The sequence below is a fragment of the Dryas octopetala genome, chromosome 2 (assembly GCF_963921425.1).
Source record: "Dryas octopetala chromosome 2, drDryOcto1.1, whole genome shotgun sequence".
NCBI lineage: Eukaryota > Viridiplantae > Streptophyta > Magnoliopsida > Rosales > Rosaceae > Dryas > Dryas octopetala.
In genome coordinates this window covers 14,925,180-14,948,039 of record NC_141367.1, presented here as the reverse complement: position 1 = coordinate 14,948,039, position 22,860 = coordinate 14,925,180, and the positions used below count along the sequence as shown (strand labels likewise).

General features: G+C 35.5%; 1 pseudogene; it reads right to left on the bottom strand.

Annotated features, from left to right (window-relative positions):
- Positions 1 to 15,486: 15,486 nt before the first annotated feature.
- LOC147293362 (AP2-like ethylene-responsive transcription factor At1g16060) lies at positions 15,487 to 16,157 on the bottom strand (annotated as a pseudogene).
- Between the last annotated feature and the right edge of the window lie 6,703 nt (positions 16,158 to 22,860).

Sequence of the window (22,860 nt, the reverse complement as noted above, 5' to 3'; positions counted from 1 at the left end):
ACTGCAACTGCAGATATATTTTTACTACACTTTGGATAAATATAAGTTTTATATACAAAAAAAACTAAGAGAATTTGAGAGAAGAAAATTCAAAACGAACAAAACTAAAAAAAATGAATGTTACAAATGACCTAGAGATTACAAATGTTATCTTATTGTTACATTTTAACAATAGGTGTACTAGAGGTTAAGTATGATGTTTGTCATGCATCCTACACTAATTTATTCAAAAAAATAAGTGTTGATCCTCCGCACTGAGAAGAATCTTATATATATATATATATAGGAAAAAACTTATTTATAACAGGGATAGAGGCTGATTTGGCATCTCATGAGATATGTTTTATCTTAAAATTGAAGAAAGTTTTATGTGATGAAGTATAATAGTATATGTGTCATCATGTTATTGGGTTAGAATACCAAATCAGCCATATTTCTGTTACAGGGAAGTTTCTCTCATATATATATATATGATATTAATTTTTATTTCTCATCTAAAAAATGTACCTACACAAAAATAAGTATATTATTACTACATATATTGCATGTATATATGTGTAATTAATACATATTTATTACATAATATCAAGCACCTATATATGATCACCGAAAGATAAAAATAAAGCACCTACATGTGTATAAGTATGCTATTACTACATATTTATCATTTAATATAAAGTACCTATTAAATTAGTTACAAAAAGTAACTCATGAATAAATATTTAAATTGATTGGAATTTGTATTACTACCTAAAATTAGGAATCAATTTAAATAATATGTATATATAATTTATTATGAGGAGAGTGGCATGTTTTGTAATTATAAATTAACTCTTAGGTGTGATTTAATCATAGGTGGCCGATTGAGTATTTTAAATCTTGGCCTAATCTCCAAACCAAAAAGTCAATGAGTTGGAAGCTTTTAAAAAAGAGTTGTAGGTTGGGACAGGAATCCAAATAACCCTAAATTATACCATGTAAATACAAGAAAACAATCAAACATGCAATTCATCAAAAAAATAGGTCATAGCATATAAACCCTAATTCATGCCAATTGAGTTAATAATCATATCTTTAAGCATAACCTAAGCTCTCATACCAATTGTTGGAACTAATCCTCAGCACGGCAGAACATTAGTTTTATAATTTGTAATGAACTTAGGATAAAGATCGTTTGCTATATATGATTAATTATTCCATGTGGAAAATTAAACAATAATTCAATTAATAAAATTCAATTAAACATTAATTCACTTAATTATTCAAACATATACTAAACAAGTAAAATATGCATTCAATACATAAAAACAATTAGCAAGCCTAATTTGGAGTTTATGTGGATCGCAACAATTTCCCTTAAGAGTAGCCAGAAATCCCTCACGGGGTTCTTTAAATATTCTTCGTCTCCTTCGAATTTTCTTCGTGTGTTCAAACCTAGCTTAAACAATAACACAATTAATTTAGTGTATTTTATTATACTATATTATGTATTTGTGTTTATTTGGTATCATTTTAATAAGAATTTAATCTTTTGAAGAAAAGATACCTAGTCTTGCATAACCGCATTGTCATCCCTACCTTTTGTTTAGGTTATATATGCAGGGCCAGCCTAAGCTAAGGAGAGCAAGGCTTGTGCCTTGGGCCACATTTTGAGCAAAGGCCGCAATTTAGAATAGGTTAAATTATCGATTTACCACTCAAAACTATAACTCATTCTCATATTACTACCTGAAAGATTTTTTGTTCAGCTAGATTACCACCTGTAACTTACATCTGTGTCTCATTTTACTTTGTTCCGTCAACAATTCCATTAAAAATGCTGACTTGGCCGTTAATGCTGACGTGGCACGCTGGATGTGCGCCACGTGTCACATCTTTGCTTTTATTTTCGGATTTTTTTATTTTCCTATTTTTATAAACTTTGAAAATTATAAAAATAGCTCCATACTTAGAAAAATACACGAAAAATTCCTGTGGATTCGTCTTGACTAGCACTAATTTACTATAAGATTAAATTACCAATTTGCCCTCTAAAAATTTCCAAAAAAAATTGGAAAGTCCAAATTTATTTCTAAAAAATTAAAATAAATTTCCCTCTATTAAATAAATTCTAGAATTTTCATAAACTCTCGGATGAATTCTCAAAAATATTTTAGAAATTACCAAAAGCCTGTTTTAGAGAATTATTTCGAGACTTTACATAAATTCTAAAATTTTTCTAGAATTTATTTTATAGAGAGAAATTTATTTTCCTCTAAGACCGAGAGGTTTTTTGGGTAGCAAGTGTTCACAAGAAAGGTATTGTTAGTTTTTAGAAGACTAACGGTGCATACCTCATATTTTTTGGTGTTCGGGAGATTATCCTATGAATTTCCAAAGAGTTTAGAGTATTTTAATTTCTAGAAATAAATTTGGACTTTTTAAATTTTCTAGAAACTTTTAGAGGGAAAATTGGTATTTTGACCTTATAGTAGATTAGTACTAGTTAAGACGAATCCGTAAGAATTTTCCATGTATTTTTATAAGTTCGGAGCTATTTTTAATTAATTTTTAAAGTTTATAAAAATAGAAAAATAAAAAAATCCAAAAATAAAAGCAAATATGTGACACGTGATGCACATTCAGCGATCCACATCAGAATTAACGGCCAAGTCAGCATTTTTAACAGAATTGTTGACGAAACAAGGTAAAATGGGACACGGATGTAAGTTACAGGTGGTAATCTGAGACAAAAAAATTTTCAGGTAATAATGTGGGAATGAGTTACAATTTTGGGTAGTAAATCGATAATTAAGCTTTTAGAATAAGTCAATTATACATATAATTTAAGAAGCACAAATAAAAAAGAAACAATAATGGTGCTAAACAGAAAAAGGCATCATTTTTTCGAAAAAGCCCAAGTGGGAAAAAAAGAAGTAATGGCCCTAAATAGAAAAGAATGCCTCAATTTAGAACAAGTCATTTCTACCTACACTTTCATAAATAAAAGCCCAAATAGGAAAAAGAAAAATAATGGCCCTAAAATAAAGAAGCCCAATTGTCCAATGAAACTTATTTTTCTTCCTTCACAAATAATATTAAGTAGATTAGCCATGTTATCTATTAAATAACATATGTTAAACAAACTTATGGGAAAAAAAAAAAACATATGTTAAGCAAACTTGAATATAAAACATTAGAAAATAATTTAGCATCCCAAAAGGCAAGAATAATGATTTTTCAACAAAATTTTGAAGGAAAATTTTATATTTTAATAATAAATTGGGAGGGCTTCTTTCGAGTTTTTTTTCCTTAGGCCGGCCTAATTTTCAGTTGGACCCTGTATACATGTTTCAAAAGTAGATTTATTATATGTACCGTTTGATTATGCTGATTTCATATTCTCTATTTGTAACTAGAAGTTGGTTTTATGTTTTTGTGAGGACCAAGAAGTGTTGGCTACAATATATACCTTCTAAAAAAAAGTTTGTTAGAATAAATAGGCATAAATACGATATTTACCTCTACACGGGAGGTGTTGGAAAACTATAGGTATAAATTGCTATATTTAAACAAAGAGATTTAAAAAAATAGAGAAATAGACAGTAAAGGAAGTTTAGAAAAACCTTTGAAGTCGAGTCTAGTGTTCAACACTATGACCTTAAGACGATTTACGCCCGCCCTACCGTGCTATAGTCAATCGGCGCTCGCCTCCCAGGATACAACGACTTCCTCCTTGCAGTAGTAGCACTTCAAACTACAAGGTTCTGCGAACCCAAAAATGTAGAGAACTCTCTCTTTGATAATGGAAGACTTTGATTGAAAATAAGAGAATGAATGCAAGTTCTTAATAATTTTTCGTTAAAAAAAATGAGTGCAGGACTACTCTATTTATATATGCAAAGTGCCCTTTTGGAAAGGTTTTGATTGAATTAAATGGGCAAGAGACACGTCTGATTGAATGGGCAAAGACACAACTGTTCATGGCCATGGTTGATTCAATTCAACCAGTGCATCTGTTCAAATGGTTTTGAACAATAACATGTATCTCTTCAAATTGATGGGCAAGATAAAACCCAAAGCCAAAAAGCCCACCTGTACGTGCCTTATATCTTTCAAGGCTTATAACCTTAATATGATCAACCTTTTTATAAAGCCCAATACTCAATTCATTTCCATTTACTTTTTCCATTCACATAGAATATGATATTTAAACAAATAAATATATATATATGTCCATAATTAATATATTTAGTACTTAAATATCATAATTCCAACAATCCCCCACATGAATGGAAACTGGCAAAAATATGCATATTATGATGCAGACACTAGAGAGAGTTTTCTTATTAGAAAATTATTGCATCAAGAAAGGTAGCTTGTGGCCTTGAACCTTCCCTAGTGAAGTACTATCGGATTTACTTGGCTAATCAGTGAACGTAACGTCTTGAACTGTTCAGCCGTTGGTGTAAACCAAGACAATAGTATTCACACAATAACCTCCCAGACATATTTTGGTTCTAACGGTTGTGTTCATTTCGGCCTTGAACAAAACCTGGTATTCATGAGTGCTTTAGAGAATTCAGCCCTACTTAAAATTCTCATAGAAACGGCCACATTTCCACTCATATAGGTGACTGCCTATAAGGAATATCCTGCCATACCCCACTTGGATAAACCAAGATATAGAATCATTAAAAGCATAGCTTAGCCTAAAATCACATTGCAGGCAGCACTGCTTCTTATTAGGAATGGGAAGGAGATTTTATCTCCGCAGTGCTAGGTCAGAGCATACCATAATTTAGTTGTCCCTTTTGAACCTAAATCTTGGGATCGCCAGTCAACTAGGTTGGGTTTCCACTATGGCTTCTCTTTTACAAGGGCTTTAATCCCATTCCCCTTGATAATCTATAAACTTGCTCTCTATTCAAACCTTTCGTAAACGGATCCGCTAAATTATCTCTTGACTTCACATAGTCAATGGTAATGATACCACTAGAGAGCAGTTGCTTCACGGTGTTATGTCTTCGACGTATATGTCGAGACTTACCGTTATACATGTTATTTTGTGCCCTTGCAATCGCTGATTGACTATCACAATGTATACATATAGCGGGCACAGGCTTAGGCCAACATGGAATATCCTCTAAGAAACTCTGAAGCCATTCAGCTTCTTCTCCTGCTTTATCCAAGGCTATGAACTCAGATTCCATAGTGGATCTAGCAATACACGTTTGCTTGGTGGATCTCCATGAAACAGCCGCGCCTCCAATCGTAAAGACATATCCACTTGTGGATTTTGAGTCTTTAGTATCTGATATCCAGTTGGCATCACTATAGCCCTCAAGTACGGCTGGATATCTTGTATAATGTAGTCCAAAATTCTTAGTGTATCTTAGATATTTAAGTACCCTAATTATAGCCTTCCAATGATCCTTTCCAGGATTATTTGTATATCTACTCAATCTGTTAACTGAGTAGGCTATAAGGTCTAGTGCAGTTCATAAGATACATTAGACTGCCAATGATACGAGCGTATTCTATTTGTGATATACCTTGACCATTATTCTTCATAAGATGAATATTTGGGTCATAAGGTGTTTGTACAGGACTAGTATCATACTTGTTAAACTTATCAAGTACTTTCTCAATGTAGTGTGATTGAGACAAGACTAGTCTATCAGATGTTCTAGTAATTTTAATTCCTAAAATCACATCTGCAACACCCATATCTTTCATGTCAAAATTATTAGTTAGCATTTTCTTGGTTGATTTAATCATACCAATATTACTACCCATAATCAACATGTCATCTACATAGAGACAAATAATGACAAACCCATCTTTAGTGCTTTTAGTGTACACACATTTGTCACACTCATTTATCTTAAAGTTATTTGACATCATGGCTTTGTCAAATTTTAGATGCCATTGTTTTGGTGCTTGCTTTAGGCCATACAAAGACTTAACAAGCTTGCACACCTTACGTTCTTGACCAGGAATAACAAAACCTTCAGGTTGTTCCATGTATATTTCCTCGTCTAATTCACCATTTAGAAATGCCGTCTTGACATCCATTTGATGAATTTCTAAATTATGCAATGCTGCTATTGCAATTAACATCCTAATGGATGTTATTCTTGTAACTGGTGAGTATGTGTCAAAGTAATCTAAGCCTTCCTTTTGCTTATATCCTTTCACAACAAGTCTAGCTTTATATTTATCAATTGTTCCATCGGCCTTCATCTTCCTCTTGAAAATCCACTTATAACCCAAAGGCTTATTTCCAGGAGGAAGATCCACCAATTCCCAAGTATGATTCTGTAAGATAGAATCAATTTCAGAATTAATAGCCTCTTTCCAAAGCGGTGCTTCAGGTGAAGACATTGCTTCCTTGTAAGTACGAGGCTCATTTTCTAACAAATAAGTTAGAAAATCTGGACCAAAAGACTTAGATGTTCTTGCTCTCTTGCTACGTCTAGGTTCAATATTGGGTTCTCGTCCACTAGACCCTTGGTCTATATTTTCTTGATGGCTTTCTTGGTTATTATCATTTACAGTATTATAAGTTCTTTTAAGAGAACTTCTTTCTCGTGCCTCTTTATAAGGAAATATATTTTCAAAGAAATATGCATTCCTTGATTCAATAATTGTGTTCACATGTATATCTGAAATATCAGATTTATGTACAAGAAAACGATATGCACCACTGTTAATTGCATAACCAATAAAGATACAGTCAATGGTTTTTGGTCCTATTTTAACCTTTTTAGGTTCTGGGACTGCCACCTTAGCTAGACACCCCCACACTTTGAGATATTTGTAAGAAGGTTGGTGACCTTTCCATAATTCATATGGGGTCTTGTCTAACTTCTTATGAGGCAACTTGTTGAGAATAAGATTTGCAGATAGCAGTGCTTCCCCCCACAAGTTCTGAGGTGCTCTAGAACTTATTAGTAAAGCATTCATCATCTCTTTTAATGTACGGTTCTTTCGTTCAGCAATACCGTTTTGTTGAGGTGAATAGGGTGCCGTAGTTTGGTGAATAATTCCATGTTGAGCACAAAACTCACCAAAAGGTGATTCATATTCACCACCCCTATCACTTCTTAATACTTTGATCTTTCTGCTAAGTTGATTCTCAACTTCAGTCTTATAATGTTTGAACATCTCAATCGCCTCATCTTTGCTTCTTAGTAAATACACATGACAATATCTTGTACAGTCATCAATAAAAGTAATAAAATACTTTTTCCCACCCCTAGTTTGTATAAATTTTAAATCACAAATATCACTGTGAATTAAATCCAGAGGTTCAGTAGTTCTCTCAATAGAATGGAACGATGTTCTAGTTAACTTTGCTTCAACACAAGTTTCACACTTAGTATTAGAATCAATGTAACACTTAGGAATTAGATCCATGTTAGTTAATTTGCGTATTGTATCAAAGTTAACATGGCCTAATCTACCATGCCAAATATTAGATGACTCAAGCATATAAGCAGAACTAACTGTGTTATTATTATTAACTTTTGGTACAACAGTCATTACATTCAATTTGAACAGACCATCATTCAGGTACCCTTTTCCCACATACATCCCATTCTTAGTAAGTACAAACTTGTCAGATTCAAATACCAACTTGAAACCATTCTTGCTCAATAGAGATCCAGAAACCAAGTTCTTTCGGATGTCAGGAACATGGAGCACATTGTTGAGAGTAACCTCCTTGCCAGATGTCATCTTCAAAACCACTTTCCCTTGGCCTTCAACCTTTGAAGTGGAGGAGTTTCCCATGAACAGTTGTTCTCCATCAAGCCCATGATAAGTGGAGAACATTTTCCTATCAGCACACACATGACGAGTAGCCCTAGTGTCCACCCACCATTCTTTGATATTTCCCACCAAATTAACTTCAGAGACAACCGCAGAAAGATTGATATCAGATATATCATTGGAGAGCTTATCTTCCTCGGTTATGTTTGCCTCATTTCCCTTGCCTTTCTTCTTGCCATGTCTCTTGCCTTGACTCTTGCCACTCCTACAGTCCTTTGCACGGTGGCCAGTCTTATTGCAATTAAAGCACTTGCCATTGAACTCCTTGGCCTTCTTGGAATTTCCTTGACTTGTGCCTTCCCCAAAATGCTTCCTCTTTTTGCTATTATTTGGCTTATTCTCCACTATGTGTGCCTTAGCCTCCACGGAAGAACCTCGCTTATCAGAATGGCGATTATCTTCCTCGATCCTCAATCGCACGATCAAATCCTCAAGCCCCATCTCTTTGCGCTTGTGCTTAAGGTAGTTCTTGAAATCCTTCCAGGATGGCGGTAATTTCTCAATTACAGTAGCCACTTGAAATGACTCAGGAAGTACCATATCTTCTGCATCAATTTCATGCATAATAAGTTGGAACTCTTGGACTTGACTGATCACGCTTTTGGAGTCCACCATCTTGTAGTCAAGAAAACGACCCACAATAAATTTCTTCATTCCAGCATCTTCGGTCTTGTATTTCTTGTCCAAAGACTCCCACAACGCCTTGGCTGTTTTCATTGGACTATACACATTGTAGAGTGCATCGTCCAACCCATTGAGGATATAATTCTTGCAGATAAAATCAGCATGGTTCCAGGCATCAGCAGCAACCATAGATTCTTTGGAAGTTCCAGGAGCAGGAGCATCTTCCTTCAAGAATTTGACCAAGTTCATTGTTGTTAAATAAAACAACATTTTCTGCTGCCACATCTTGAAATCAGTTCCATTGAACTTTCCAGGTTTCTCCCCATGGTGAGAAGATTGCGGCAACACAGGAGCAGATGTCATAGGAATAGCAGATGACAAAGGGACTGTATCTGTCACAGGTCCAGTCATGGTATTCATATTCTCAGTACTTGAGGAACTCATTTTTCCTTTGAAGTATAAAAAAAATCTTTAAATAAGCAGATATATATAACAGCAAAATAAAAGAAGAATAATGAAACTGACTTTCAACGAAAGACAGAATACACAACCAGAACAAAGAATAAAAAAAAAACCACAGATTAAATGTATGGAAAGTAATAAAAGAAATAGACAAAATGAATTCTTTAATGTCAAAGCAACAGTAAAGTAAAAGCACTAAAGACGAAAATATGGCAAGATCAAAACTAATAAAGATCTAAGAACTAAACCCACTAGCAGATGTGAATAAAAAATGATATAAATAGGAATAATGAACAGTATGTATATATTTAAAATATATCTATCAAAACGTAACTACTAAACAAAGCAGCTCTTAATTGAACAAAATCAAAGCCACCACAATTGACAATGTCAAAGCAGTTATTAAATGAATAGATAATGATAAATAAATAAAAAATTAAAGTAGAAACAATATAGCAAATTACACAGTTAAATCGTCTTAAGATTGTTGGAAAACTATAGGTATAAATTGCTATATTTAAACAAAGAGATTTAAAAAAATAGAGAAATAGACAGTAAAGGAAGTTTAGAAAAACCTTTGAAGTCGAGTCTAGTGTTCAACACTATGACCTTAAGACGATTTACGCCCGCCCTACCGTGCTATGGTCAATCGGCGCTCGCCTCCCAGGATACAACGACTTCCTCCTTGCAGTAGTAGCACTTCAAACTACAAGGTTCTGCGAACCCAAAAATGTAGAGAACTCTCTCTTTGATAATGGAAGACTTTGATTGAAAATAAGAGAATGAATGCAAGTTCTTAATAATTTTTCGTTAAAAAAAATGAGTGCAGGACTACTCTATTTATATATGCAAAGTGCCCTTTTGGAAAGGTTTTGATTGAATTAAATGGGCAAGAGACACGTCTGATTGAATGGGCAAAGACACAACTGTTCATGGCCATGGTTGATTCAATTCAACCAGTGCATCTGTTCAAATGGTTTTGAACAATAACATGTATCTCTTCAAATTGATGGGCAAGATAAAACCCAAAGCCAAAAAGCCCACCTGTACGTGCCTTATATCTTTCAAGGCTTATAACCTTAATATGATCAACCTTTTTATAAAGCCCAATACTCAATTCATTTCCATTTACTTTTTCCATTCACATAGAATATGATATTTAAACAAATAAATATATATATGTCCATAATTAATATATTTAGTACTTAAATATCATAATTCCAACAGGAGGTTGAGAAAATTCTAAATCCAAGAGTCTCTACATGGGAGGTTGAAAAAATTTGTAAATCCAAGAGTTAAAGATGGATAAACTCAAATTGAAGAGTTCTGAATTTGTTTCCCTTATTTACTTCAAGGTTCAACATGATTATAAAAATAAAGAATAAAATATTCAGACATAAATAAAAAAGTCAATGGACTTAAATCAATAAAATAGTTGACCAAAACTAAATCTACTAAGGGCCAGTTTGGTATTGCTGTGAGAAAAAACAGCTGTGAAGTAAAACAGCTGTGAAGTAAAGTCAGCTGTAAAGTAAAGCAGTTGAGTGTTTGGTAAACTATGTTTTCAAAAGTGTTGTGAGTGCAAAAAATAGTATCAAAGTGTTTGGTAAATGTTAATATAAAAATGCTGTGACTGTGCATATAATTATGGACATGATGCTGAAAGTGCATTTCACTTATTTGTTTGGTAAAAATAATATGTTTTTTTACTTGTTTTTGAAATTTTTGACTACAAATTTTTATTAGCATTAATTTTTCTAAGAACAACATTATTAAATAAGTATGCCTATTATTTTTTTAGGTATATTATAATTTTAATCCTATAAATAAAATATCATAATTAATTATCATAATATAAAATATAACTAACAATAGACATATTTTTTAATTTAAAATAAACAAATAAAAATCATAAAAATCAATGAGGGTATTATGGGTAAAATAAAATATTCATTGTTGCTGTGAGTTACTGCAGCTTTCAAAAGTACCTAGAAACCTGCTTTCTGTTTTTGTTATGGGGAGTTGAGAATTGTGGGAAAAAGCAATTTTTTATTTTTTTACCAAACACCAAAACTGCTGTAGATAATTGAGAATTGTCATCCACAGCAGCTTTTGAGTCTTCCACCGCAATCCCAAACGGGGCCTAAGAACATAAGATTTTCGACTTGGATGCCAGTGACAATTGGAATCTAGATATATCCTCTCCTAAGCATTTTCTTCTAATCATTTCCTAATCTTTTAATCGATCCTAACCATTTATTAATATCCTATGGCTAATTAAGAGATAAGTTTCTCATTTGAAAAACCATTTCGAAAACGGCTTAAAGTTGCTAATGCGCCCAAAGCACGAGACAAGAAAATAAATACGAAATGTTTAGGGATCTTTAAAAGCATGCTATGCAATGTTATCAAATACCTCATTATGTGCGTCTTGCTTCTACATTAAAAATAGTTGACAATTTAAAATCTGTATAATATATATTATGCCTAAGCCGAAAACGACTAGCGTAAATCTCTGAATAATGATAACATGCTCAAACATAAATTATCAAGCCGTATAAAATTTGTTGTTGTATACTAATATCTCAAAATATATATTACTCAAACAATGTTGAAATCTCACACCACATTAATTAGTCATTAGTACTCGAGGAAAGAGCTGGTCATACACATGTGCGGAGCTCATCGCATAGTTAGGTGTGATATGCTGGACATACACATGTGCAGATTGATCTTAATGCACTTGTAGGAAAAACTGAATTATCATACGTACACGTAGAGTTGCCCTTAAAGGGTTAGACATCTTGACACATGGCCCAAAGTCTCTCTATGCATGTGTGCCCTGATAGGTTCCAAAGATCTAACTGTAGCCGGTGAATATATGCTGAGTAATTGTTGGGGGCATGAGTATTATTGGCAACTCCTTTAGTAAACATTTCATAAATACATAGTGTAAACCAATCTCAACTTAATGCAATGTTTGTTTCTAAAACCTTGAGACTGTTTTCCACAAAATTGATTAATCAAGAACATGAAAATATTCCTTTCTTTTTTTCGTCAATAAGAACTCATTATCACTACATCAAAACTAGGCATCGCGTGTCGTAAAAAGGTTTTTACTACACAAGCAGCACGCCGTTAAAAGTCTATATTATTTAGGGAGTGCGTTACGTGTCGTAAATTGAGTCAAAGCATGTCGTAAACGAGTCTGTCATTGGGTGTTGTACATAGTCTATCATCTTGTAAAAGAAGGTTCCAGACCATATTATTCACGGCATGCAACATGTTTTTACGACACACTTTGCGCATCGTAAAAACTGAAGGTGCATCCTATTTGAGGCACATCACTTTGCACTCCGTATTTGTATTTTGTTTAATATATAAATTGATGGAATGTTCTTATTACTAATCCCTGTTCATTTCTATTTAATATTACATCTATATATATCATCTTAGCATTTAATAGGGATAAAAAACAAAGTATAACAAACTATGTAAAATAAAACACTTAATTGAAACTACATATCATATTTAATCATTAATTTGAATTAGAAATCAAAATTCAAATTGTTAGTACATGATAATGCATAATTACAATATGCAACCCATTCACTTAACAAGCCAAGAATCAAAATCCAATCTCTAACATGTACATCATACCACAAGAAATACAAACACACCCCCAATAAATTTATCATAAATTGATGATCCAAAACATGAAGGAGGAAGAGGCAATACAATCCATTAGTCAACATTATTTCAACTTCTCAGTATTCCCAATAAATTCATCAATTGAAAGAATTAAAGAAGATATTACCTGCAAGATCGATGTAAGACTAGCATAATTTGATGTACTTTTATCAGCCATGCAATTATACTTCCTAATGCTTCACGAAGAAGAAAGAACTCACGTGTTGGTCAATACAAGGACACATCATCATTGATATGGTATATCATGCACCCAAACTTTCCAACACTCATGGCCAAGAGGCACATGATGAACCAATACATTGGGATCCATACATGAAAATTCTACCAGTTGCCACAACTTCATCTATCCCAAGCCAATTTAAGAATTTGCACTTCGTTGTCTCAAGATTAGCACTTTGAACACTCACATTTCCTTTTTTCTTGCCTTTTGATATCTCACTACCAGAAACACTTGGATTCTCCTTTCTTTTCCTATGTGCTCTCTCATTTTCCTTTTATTGCAAAAAATATTTAATATGATAGAGACATTAATTAAATAAAAGTTTCTTTTGTATCTATTGTATGTTGTAATGAAATTTATATGGGTGCCGTTATTCGGACCCAATTTATTTATCAGTAGCCGCAACACACTTTTTACACCCAATTTAATTTAAAAAAAAATTAAAACTTATTAGTACACCGCGTACCCAACATATTTTCCTAATCTACCCTTACTAAAACCCAACAATTAAACTCAACATAACACAGTGGCCAAAAAAAAAAAAAAACTCAACATAACACCTATTAATTCTACTTAGTATATCCAACGAACACACACCTTTAACTCAAAAATACCATAAGAGATGCAAATCATAAGAGGAAAAACAAATTAATTATCAATTGTATTAAAGGCCACTTGCCATGTGCAACAACAATTTGACATTGTTGCTGCTCCACCGCAAAACCAACTCTCCATCAATTTCTTTATTAATCTTTGTGAGCAGCCCCATAGCATACAACCTCTGTGATTTATGAATATATACTTCCATATGTTTGTCACCTCCATTAAACCCCGAACATAATAAACTAAACACATTCTTGAAGGAACACAAAAAATAAAAATCATTACAAAAAAGAAAATCAAAACGACTAAAAAAAATAAACCCAAGTGACAAAAATGCCAGTACAGTGAGACACTGAGAGCAACAGAAGCACATGATCAAATTAATTGATTCAAGCCAGGACCTTGTCGCTCTTGAGTGGCTTGAGCACCTCCCATATGAAGTCAACATCGTCCCTTCCAAAATGTCCATAGGCAGAAGTCTTCAAGAACCTGCCATTGCGCGCCACCCCTCTTGTGATCGAGGTTGATGGCAATCATGCCAGGCCTGAAATCAAAGCTCTCCTTCATAATCTTGAGGATCTCCTTGTCTGGGATCTTCCCAGTTCTATAAGAATCAAATCGAGCGCCGAGAACACCGAGCGCCTCATCGGTGCATGGGCCTCCTGTACCTCGGCATGGGGTCTCCGACTGCAAGGAGGGAGCCCACTTCGGCCCCAGCCTCATGCTCGATGGGTCCCACCACGTCTACACCAACGTCCAGAAAGAAGTCTGTGTCGCGCCGGCACCAGAGAAATAAGTCGGAAAGGGTGGGCGGTGGGAAGATGATGGGGTACATGGGGTGCTAGGTTTGGTGGTGGGAGTGGGTTTTTTTATTTTTGTTTTTTATTATTCTAATATGTATTTATTTAAGGTGATGTTAGGTATTGAGATCATGTTGAGTTTCGGAATAGGTTCAAGTGGATTTGTTTTTTAATTAATTATATGACCTTTTTAGTCAATTTACATTATGTTATAATAGGAACATATTTTTTATTAAAGTGTTAGAGATACTAGTAAATTTGTTGAGTCTAAACAGTGGCACCCAATTTATATTAGGTTTTACATTTCTCTGAAAGTTACTATTTTAAACTTAATCTGTGAGATGAAATCTTGAAATCGATCATGTCCACAATGTTTAGCAACATGGCATACCCAGTCATATCTCAAACACATGTATTAGTACACAATCTACCTTAACAGTGACATCTTGTCTCAACTTTATGTGAAATTAGTTAAACTTCACACTTATAGGACTCTTGGTTCATGTCATCATTCGACCTGAAATCTATGTGTTTTTGTTTACTAATGTAACTAGAAAGGCATAGAGGCTGAAAGGATTATGTTACAAAGTGTAGAGAGCAAAATATGAAATGGATTCCTAGCACTTTATGAGTGTGAATGAAATTATATAAAACTTTGAATTTATATATATTACAAAGTTATAATTAAAACAAGTAAAAACAAAAAAAGTACAGAATCCAAATCTCACATGAGATATGCCTCACATAAGAATCTCTTTTATGACACAACTTATAAATGAGATTATGTTATTTAATATATATATATATATGGTGTAATTATCATATTAAATTGTTGATGAATATGAAAATATGCTAACCAGAACTCTACATATCTTTGAATATGCCAAGAAAAGAGTGATCTGCCCATCTGCCTACAAGCCAACCAAAATGATCACAATAGGGAAATAATTACCAGTTTAGTAAAAGTGAGAGAATTATTACTTATTATTAATAGAAAAAAAAATGATGAACAATTTTATTCTTCTTAATTTAAACTTACAAGAAAAATTAAATGAACCAAATAATAATTATTCTCTCCCACATGATGATGATCAGTAATGAAATTTCACTCTTCAAAAGAATTTTATCTCTTGTCCCTCATTGTTGTAGTCATGGATATTGACCTTTCCATATATATTCATAGAAAAAAACTAATTTTAATAATAAAATAGCAAAAAAAAAAAAGTAAATTAAATCACCGAATACGCCCCTCTATGCCGTGAAGTGGCACTGAAACATAGACGACATGAATGATTTGAGCTCATTGAACATAACATCATCTCCATCTCCATAGCCACTAGAATTATCTTGACAGTCGAAGTAAGTCTGTATGTCGTTCGAAAACGTGCACTGTGGCAGGTCCAACTCTGGCGGTGAAGATGTGGCGGAGGAGTCAATGGTCGTTGTCATCTCCATCATCTCCTTGAACTTTGATGACTGAAGGAGGAGCCCTAGGGCTGACGTGGCAGTGGTTGGTCGTGCTTGCTGAGTCATCATGGTTTCTAGAGGACTGTATGCAGAGGTTGTGGAAGAAACCTAGCCCACTAGTACGTTCTTGAATATCATTAGGGTTTTGGGTTACATAGGCTAATTTAGCCTCAACAATAATATTAGGGTAGTCTGAGCAGTAATATCGTTGTTATGGCCATTAGGTTTAAGCCATTTGATGTAACGACTGAGATCAAAGTTGGTGACGGCATTGAGGCCACGGTACTCTATAGCTGCCATGTCATATGTTGTTGCAGCTTCTTCTTGGGTAGCTGAGAAAATTAAAGATACTATTAATTAAGCGTAAACGTACAATAGATTGAAGAAATTATATTGAGTTCATTGACAAGGAAAATTATATTCATACCCAAAAATCTTCTTTTCTTACCCAACATAAATTTTGAACATGAATGGACTATTATGTCCCACCATGAAATTACTATTAAGGACAAATTACATTAAAAAAAAATAAAAAAACTCTATTTTCCTTCTGAGCCTCCAAATGAGATATGTGTACATATATTTTTCATTTTTTCTACAATTTTTCATATCTATGACGTATTGGAAAAATGTTGATTCGTGTTTTGTTCGGTGGACCAGTACCCGTCGAATACGATAACTATATTCGGCGGTGGCCAACCAAATATTGAACACTAATTCGGTGGACACCTACCAAATAAGTCTTCTCCATTCGGAACCCCTCCGCCGAATGGTTATATTTGGCAAAAAAAAAAAAATCTTTCAGTGGGGATGTGTTGAACAAAGTACATATATTCGATGGTTGGGTGCCGAATACTGTCATTTTATTCGGCGCACTAGTACTGAACCAACCCCTTCAACAATCACACTCATAACCCGCATTTCCCACAGAAAAACTCAAATCAATCCTTAAAATTCACACAAAAACATCAGATTTATCATCAAATATAGGAACATAGGGATATAATAGGAAAGTGAATTGAGTATAATGAGAAAATAAAAGAAACTGAAAGTTTTCGTATTTATTCTTCTCCCTTAGAGGTATTAATAAATTGATACAGTCTAGGTCTAAATCTTGACTAAAACACTGAATAAAACAAATACAAGAATTAAGCCTACATTATTGGGATTTACAATTAAGAGAGTTGACTAGAGAGAGCTATACAAGGTAAGTCAAAGAATAAATAAATGGAATTAATGAGATTAATGAGGTTGTCTAACACTCCCTCGCAAATCCGACGAGCCAGGTGAGATGTGGTTTGAACAAAGAAGCTGAAAGCGTTGTGTAGACAGACCTTTGGTGAAAATGTCAGCAAGCTGATTCGGAGAACGAACAAATTGACTCGGTGAATCCCAGAATGGATACGCTCACGAACAAAGTGATAATTGAGTTCAATATGTTTAGTGCGAGCATGAAAGACCGGATTGGAAGCCATATACATAGTGCTAAGATTGTCACAGAACAACAAAGTGGGTTGAGAAAGAGGAAACTGTAACTCAAGGAGAAGTTGAGATACCCAAGTAGTGTCGGCACAAACGTGAGCAAGGGCACAGTATTCAGCTTCAGCTGAAGAGCGAGAAACTGTAGGTTGTTTCTTAGCACACCAAGAGATGAGGTTGGGGCCGAGAAACACACAAAAGCCAGTAGTAGACCGACGAGTGTCTGGACAACCAGCCCAGTCAGCATCCGAATAGGCACACAGTGCCCAAGCAGCATTAGAATAAGCACGGAGAGTGAGAGGGCTGGGAGACTGACAAAAAGACAAGCCAAAGTCAATAGAACCTTTAAGATACCGAAGGATGCGTTTGACAGCCACCAAATGAGGAGAGCGATGAGCACTCATAAATTGGGCAACATGATGAACAGCATAGGAGATATCAGGTCGAGTGAAGGTGAGATACTGGAGAGAGCCCACAAGTTGCCGATATTCAGTAGCATCGGATAATAACTCACCATCAAGATTAGAAAGCTGACTTTTGGCACACATATAAGTGGTACTCGGTTTACAATCAACCATAGAATGACGGTTGAGAAGATCTATGGTATACTTAGTCTGAGAGAGATGAAGACCAGTAGTAGTAGTAGTGGCTTCAAGGCCTAAAAAATAGGACACATTACCAAGATCAGTAAGCTCAAATTATGCGCTAAGTGTAGCAACAAAGCTAGAAATGAGAGATGGTTGATTCCCTGTCAAAATAATATCATCAATATATAACAATAGTATCATAATGTCAGAGGCCCAACGAAAAATAAACAGAGAAGAATCAGCTCGACTCTGAAGAAATCCAAACTGAAGTAAGAAACTACTGAGACGCTGAAACCAAGCACGAGAAGCCTGCTTAAGACCATAAATGGCCTTATGGAGGTGATATACATGCTTAGGGTAAGTAGGATCAACAAACCCCGGAGGCTGAAAAAATAGTGGTATCCAAAATGCCATGGAGGAAGGCATTCTTCACATCCAGTTGACGGAGAGGCCAGCCAAAGGAAACAGCTAAGGAAATAATAGTTCGAACAGTAATTGGTTTAACCACAGGACTGAAGGTCTCATCAAAATCAATTCCAGGTTGTTGATGAAAGCCATTGGCAACTAGGTGAGCCTTGTGCCGCTCAATAGAACCATCAGACTTTCTTTTGAGCTTAAACACCCACTTAACGACCGACGACATGCTGTTGAGGAGAGGGTAGAACAAGGACCCAAGTCTGATTCTTAAAATGTGCATTGAACTCGATGGTCATGGCCTCACGCCATTCTGGAAAGCGAACAGCCTGGGTGAGGCAAGTAGGCTCTTTAGGAAGAAGAGAAGAGTGAGCTAACAATGCACGAGCTAACAAGACCATGTGTGCGAACCAAAGTGCGACGAGTACCATCATGTTGCCGTGTATCCATAGAACGGCGCACAACAGCCAGAGAGCCAGGTTCAGAGGTGTACCCATCAGTAGAGGGATTAGCTGCTCTAGGAGAGGATGGTGCAGAATGAGTTCCTGAAGCAGGAAGTTGGGGCTGGCGACGCTGGTAGGTCCGAATAGGAGCTGGTGATGGTGGCGATACAGATGACAAAGGCCCACTAGAAGAAGGCATGGCGGTAGCAGAGGGTAGTACAGGGGACAAGAGCCCATTCTGATGGTTGTGGCTGGGCAGGGGACTGATCAGCAAAGGGAAAAGAGTGCTCGTGAAACCGAACATAGAGGGAGGTGTAGATACGGCCAGTGGAACGATCAAAGCATTTATACCCTTTGTGCTGCGAGCTGTAACCTAGAAAAACACACTCAACAGTTCTAGGCAATAGTTTGTTTGTCAAATACACACCCAATGCAGATAACATATACAACCAAAAACTTGCAACTCAGAATAGCAAGGTGTTTGGCCATAGAGATGAGAATAAGGAAAAGACCACTGAAGAACTAGAGAAGGAAGACGATTGATGAGAAAAATAGCAGCTGAAACAGCCTCAATCCAGTGACGGACTGGAACATGGCTCGAAAGAAGAAGAGTGCGAGCCATATCAGCTATGTGTCGATTCTTGCGTTCAACAAGCCTATTCTGCTGAGGAGTGTGAGGACAAGAGAATCGATGATGAATCCCATAAGAAGTGCATAGTGCTTGAAAGGAATCATTATCATATTCTTTGCCTCCACCACTTTGAAACTGTTGCAAAAAAACATAGAATTGTGTGTGGATGTAGGAAAGAAAATGTTTAAAATGATGAATAACTTCAGACTTATTTTTCATGAAATATAACCAAGAAAAACGAATAAATTCATCAGTGAATAGAACATAGTACTTATAACCCTTAACAGAAATATTAGGAGATTGCTATACATCAGAATGCACAAGTTGAAAAGGATAATTTGCTCTTATTTCATTAGAATTTGGAAACCAAAGTTGTGTAGATTTACCCAAAGCACAACCTTTACAAAAAGATTTTTCAAATTTGAAGGTGGAACTTAACAACTAATTTTTGCTTAAGAAGGACATTATTTTACTAGATGGATGACCTAAGCGACTATGCCATAGAGACGACGACTGAAGAGAAGCGGATAAAGCTTGAAGACAAGAAGGAATAAATGGAAGCTTGTAGAGACCATCCCTACATAGGCCCTGAAAAAGGAGTGAACCATTAGAACGGTCAAAGATATAAAAATGTTGAGAGTCAAAGGCACATAGAACATTATTATCACGACAAAGTTGAGCAAAGGAAAGAAGGTTCTTGCGCATAGAGGGAATGACATAGACATTATTTAACTGGAAAGAGTTGGAGCCAAAGGAAAGTGACATTTTACCGGCATAAGAGATAGGCATCTGATCACCATTGCCAAGGTAAACTGAATCATTACCAGTATAAGGGGACCGTTGCTGTAAGAGACTTGGGTTTCCAGTCATGTGAGTGGACGCTCCAGTATCTGGATACCAAGAAGGATCCCGAAGTGAAGGTGGAGCATATGTCGGACCAGGTGAGTACGGAGGTTGTCCAACAATCTGTAAACCAGCAAAAGCAGTATGTAAGGAGTTAAGCACCGGAGGGCGTGCACGATGAATCATCGAGCATGTAGGAGCAAGATGTCCGGATCCATGGCAAAGTTGGCAGGTACTAGTAGGAGCAGTGCCTAGAACACCAGGGCCAGTAGAACGAGGACCAGAGTTGTTGTTTCGGCGACATGAATTTCGATTGTTGTTCCAATTATTGTTGCGGTTGTTATTCCGAGAACTATAATTGGAGTTTGAAGACTGGGAAGATTTCTGAACGGCTAACATGGCAAGTGGTTTAGGTTGTGGTGAAGCAAAGAGACGACGTTGAGACTCTTGAGTCAAAAGGCGAGACCGTAGTGAATTGAATCGAGGAAGTGTGTCGACGCTCTCAAGAGCAGTAACCAGCATTTCATACTCATCACCAAGGCCACGGAGAGCAGCATTAACCAAGTCGGTATTAGAGACTGGTTCCCCAATAGAAGCAAGTTGATCAGCAATGGATTTTGCATCCTGAAGATAAGCAGAAACTGTTCTACTGTCACGATATATTTCATTAAGAGTACGTCGAAGATGTGAGGAGTTGGCTGTGGACTTCTGACTGAAATACTCCGAGATAATAGACCACATAGAGGCAGAGGTCTTGTAGCCCACAACTGAAGCTAGAATAGGTACTGACAAAGTGGCAGAAAGAGTGCTCACAAGAGTCTTATCAGTACGTATCCAGAGACTATAATCTGGAGAGCTCTCCGCTGGACATGGGTGAGATTTATCAACAAACTTAAATAAGTCTTGCCCAATGAGATAGACTTCAACTTGATGATACCACAAGAGATAATTATCATCATCAAGTTTCACAGTCACAAGATGAGTGATGTTGGGAAAGTTAGAAGATGAAGCCATGGCAGCAGTGGAAGAGGAAGCAGCAGGAGAACTCATAATGGTGAAGTAGACTGAGAGAAAGATAACTTGATCTGCAGGCGTAAGGCAGCGAATCCAAGGAAGAAGAAGAAGAGATTGGCAGCAGAAACCCTAGGTTAGGATCACTGCTCTGATACCTGAAAGTAGGGGTCGGCAATGGGCCGGGCCGGGCTTGGGCTTTAATACACAAGCCCAAGGCCCGCCCATCGGGCTTTGGCTTGCGGGCTTGGAGGGCCGGGCCGGGCCGGGCTAGGCCCGAACGAGCGGCCCAAAATGGGCCCAAAGCCTATTTAGACACATATATATCTTCAAAAAAAAAAAAAAAAGGATTTTGGCTATATTGTGATTTGAACATGAGACCTCACATAACAAGCTTCAACTCTCAACCAACTGAGCTGACTAGTTTATTTGTCAAGTTTGTGAATCATAACATATTTAATAGCTCTTTCGTTTATTTACTTCAATAAATTATTAATATGCTTATTAAGTTATTATATAATACTATTATGTTAGTAATAGTGTAATACCATAAATAATAAACTTTTAAAATTATATACAACATTACAACTATAATAAAACATAAATGTACATATGTATTATTATATATTTTATTACATATTTTTATAAACAAACGATGCAATTGTGTTGTCAACGATCCAAACCGTTCAAATTTTAGTTCCTCACTCAAAGATAATTTGTGCAAAAAATTAGCTCAATCGGAGATGTAAAAGTGACATAATGGTGGTCAAATTAATGAACGATCGTGGTTTTTCTAATGATCATCGAATGGGTAGATGAATTTCGATTTAGCCGATTTTTTGTACGGATGATCTTTGACTATGAACATAGAAAATGAACAGGTCAGATTGTTGAAATCACGTTGTGGTCTTCATAATTATGGAAACAATAAGGTTTCAACGAAAAAGTTATTAGAATTATACTCTTCAAGTGTATTTATATGTAGAAGCTCACATATCGATCTTGTTTTCAACGATCCGAACCGTTCAAGTTTTAGTTCTCCACTCAAAGAGAATTCTTGCAAAAAATTAGCTTAATCGAAGATGTAAAAGTGATTTTTCTAAATGTAACGGTGGTCGAATTAATGAACGATCGTGGTTTTTCTAATGATAATCGAATGGGTAGATGAATTCCGATTTAGCCGATTTTTTGTAAAGATGATCTTTGACTATGAAAATAGAAAATGAACGGTTCAGATCGTTGAATTAATGAAATGACGATTGTGGTTTAATAACTTTAATTATACTTGTATTATAAAAGTTGTATATACACATATACATTTATATTTTATTATACTTGTAATGTTGTATATAATTTTAAAATTTTATTACTTTATTATTTATGGTATTACATAGTTTACACTATTACTATTTACTAACATTATAGTATTATATAATAACTTAATAAGTATATTAATAATTTATTATAGTAAACAAACAAAAAACCTATTAAATATGTTATGATTTCCAAATTGGGCTTTGGGTCGGGCTTTGGGCGGGCCTAAACGGGCCGGGCTTCGGGCGGCCCATGGGCTTGAAGGGGATGGCCCAAGCCCAACCCAAGAGACTTTCGGGCCGGGCCGGGCCGGCCCAATTTTCGGGCCAAATCGGGCTTCGGGCCTAATGGGCCGGGCGGGCTTCGGGTGGGCTTCGGGCCTTGGGCTTTTTGGTGAGGCCTACCTGAAAGTTTTCTGAAAGTTTTCTTATTTATT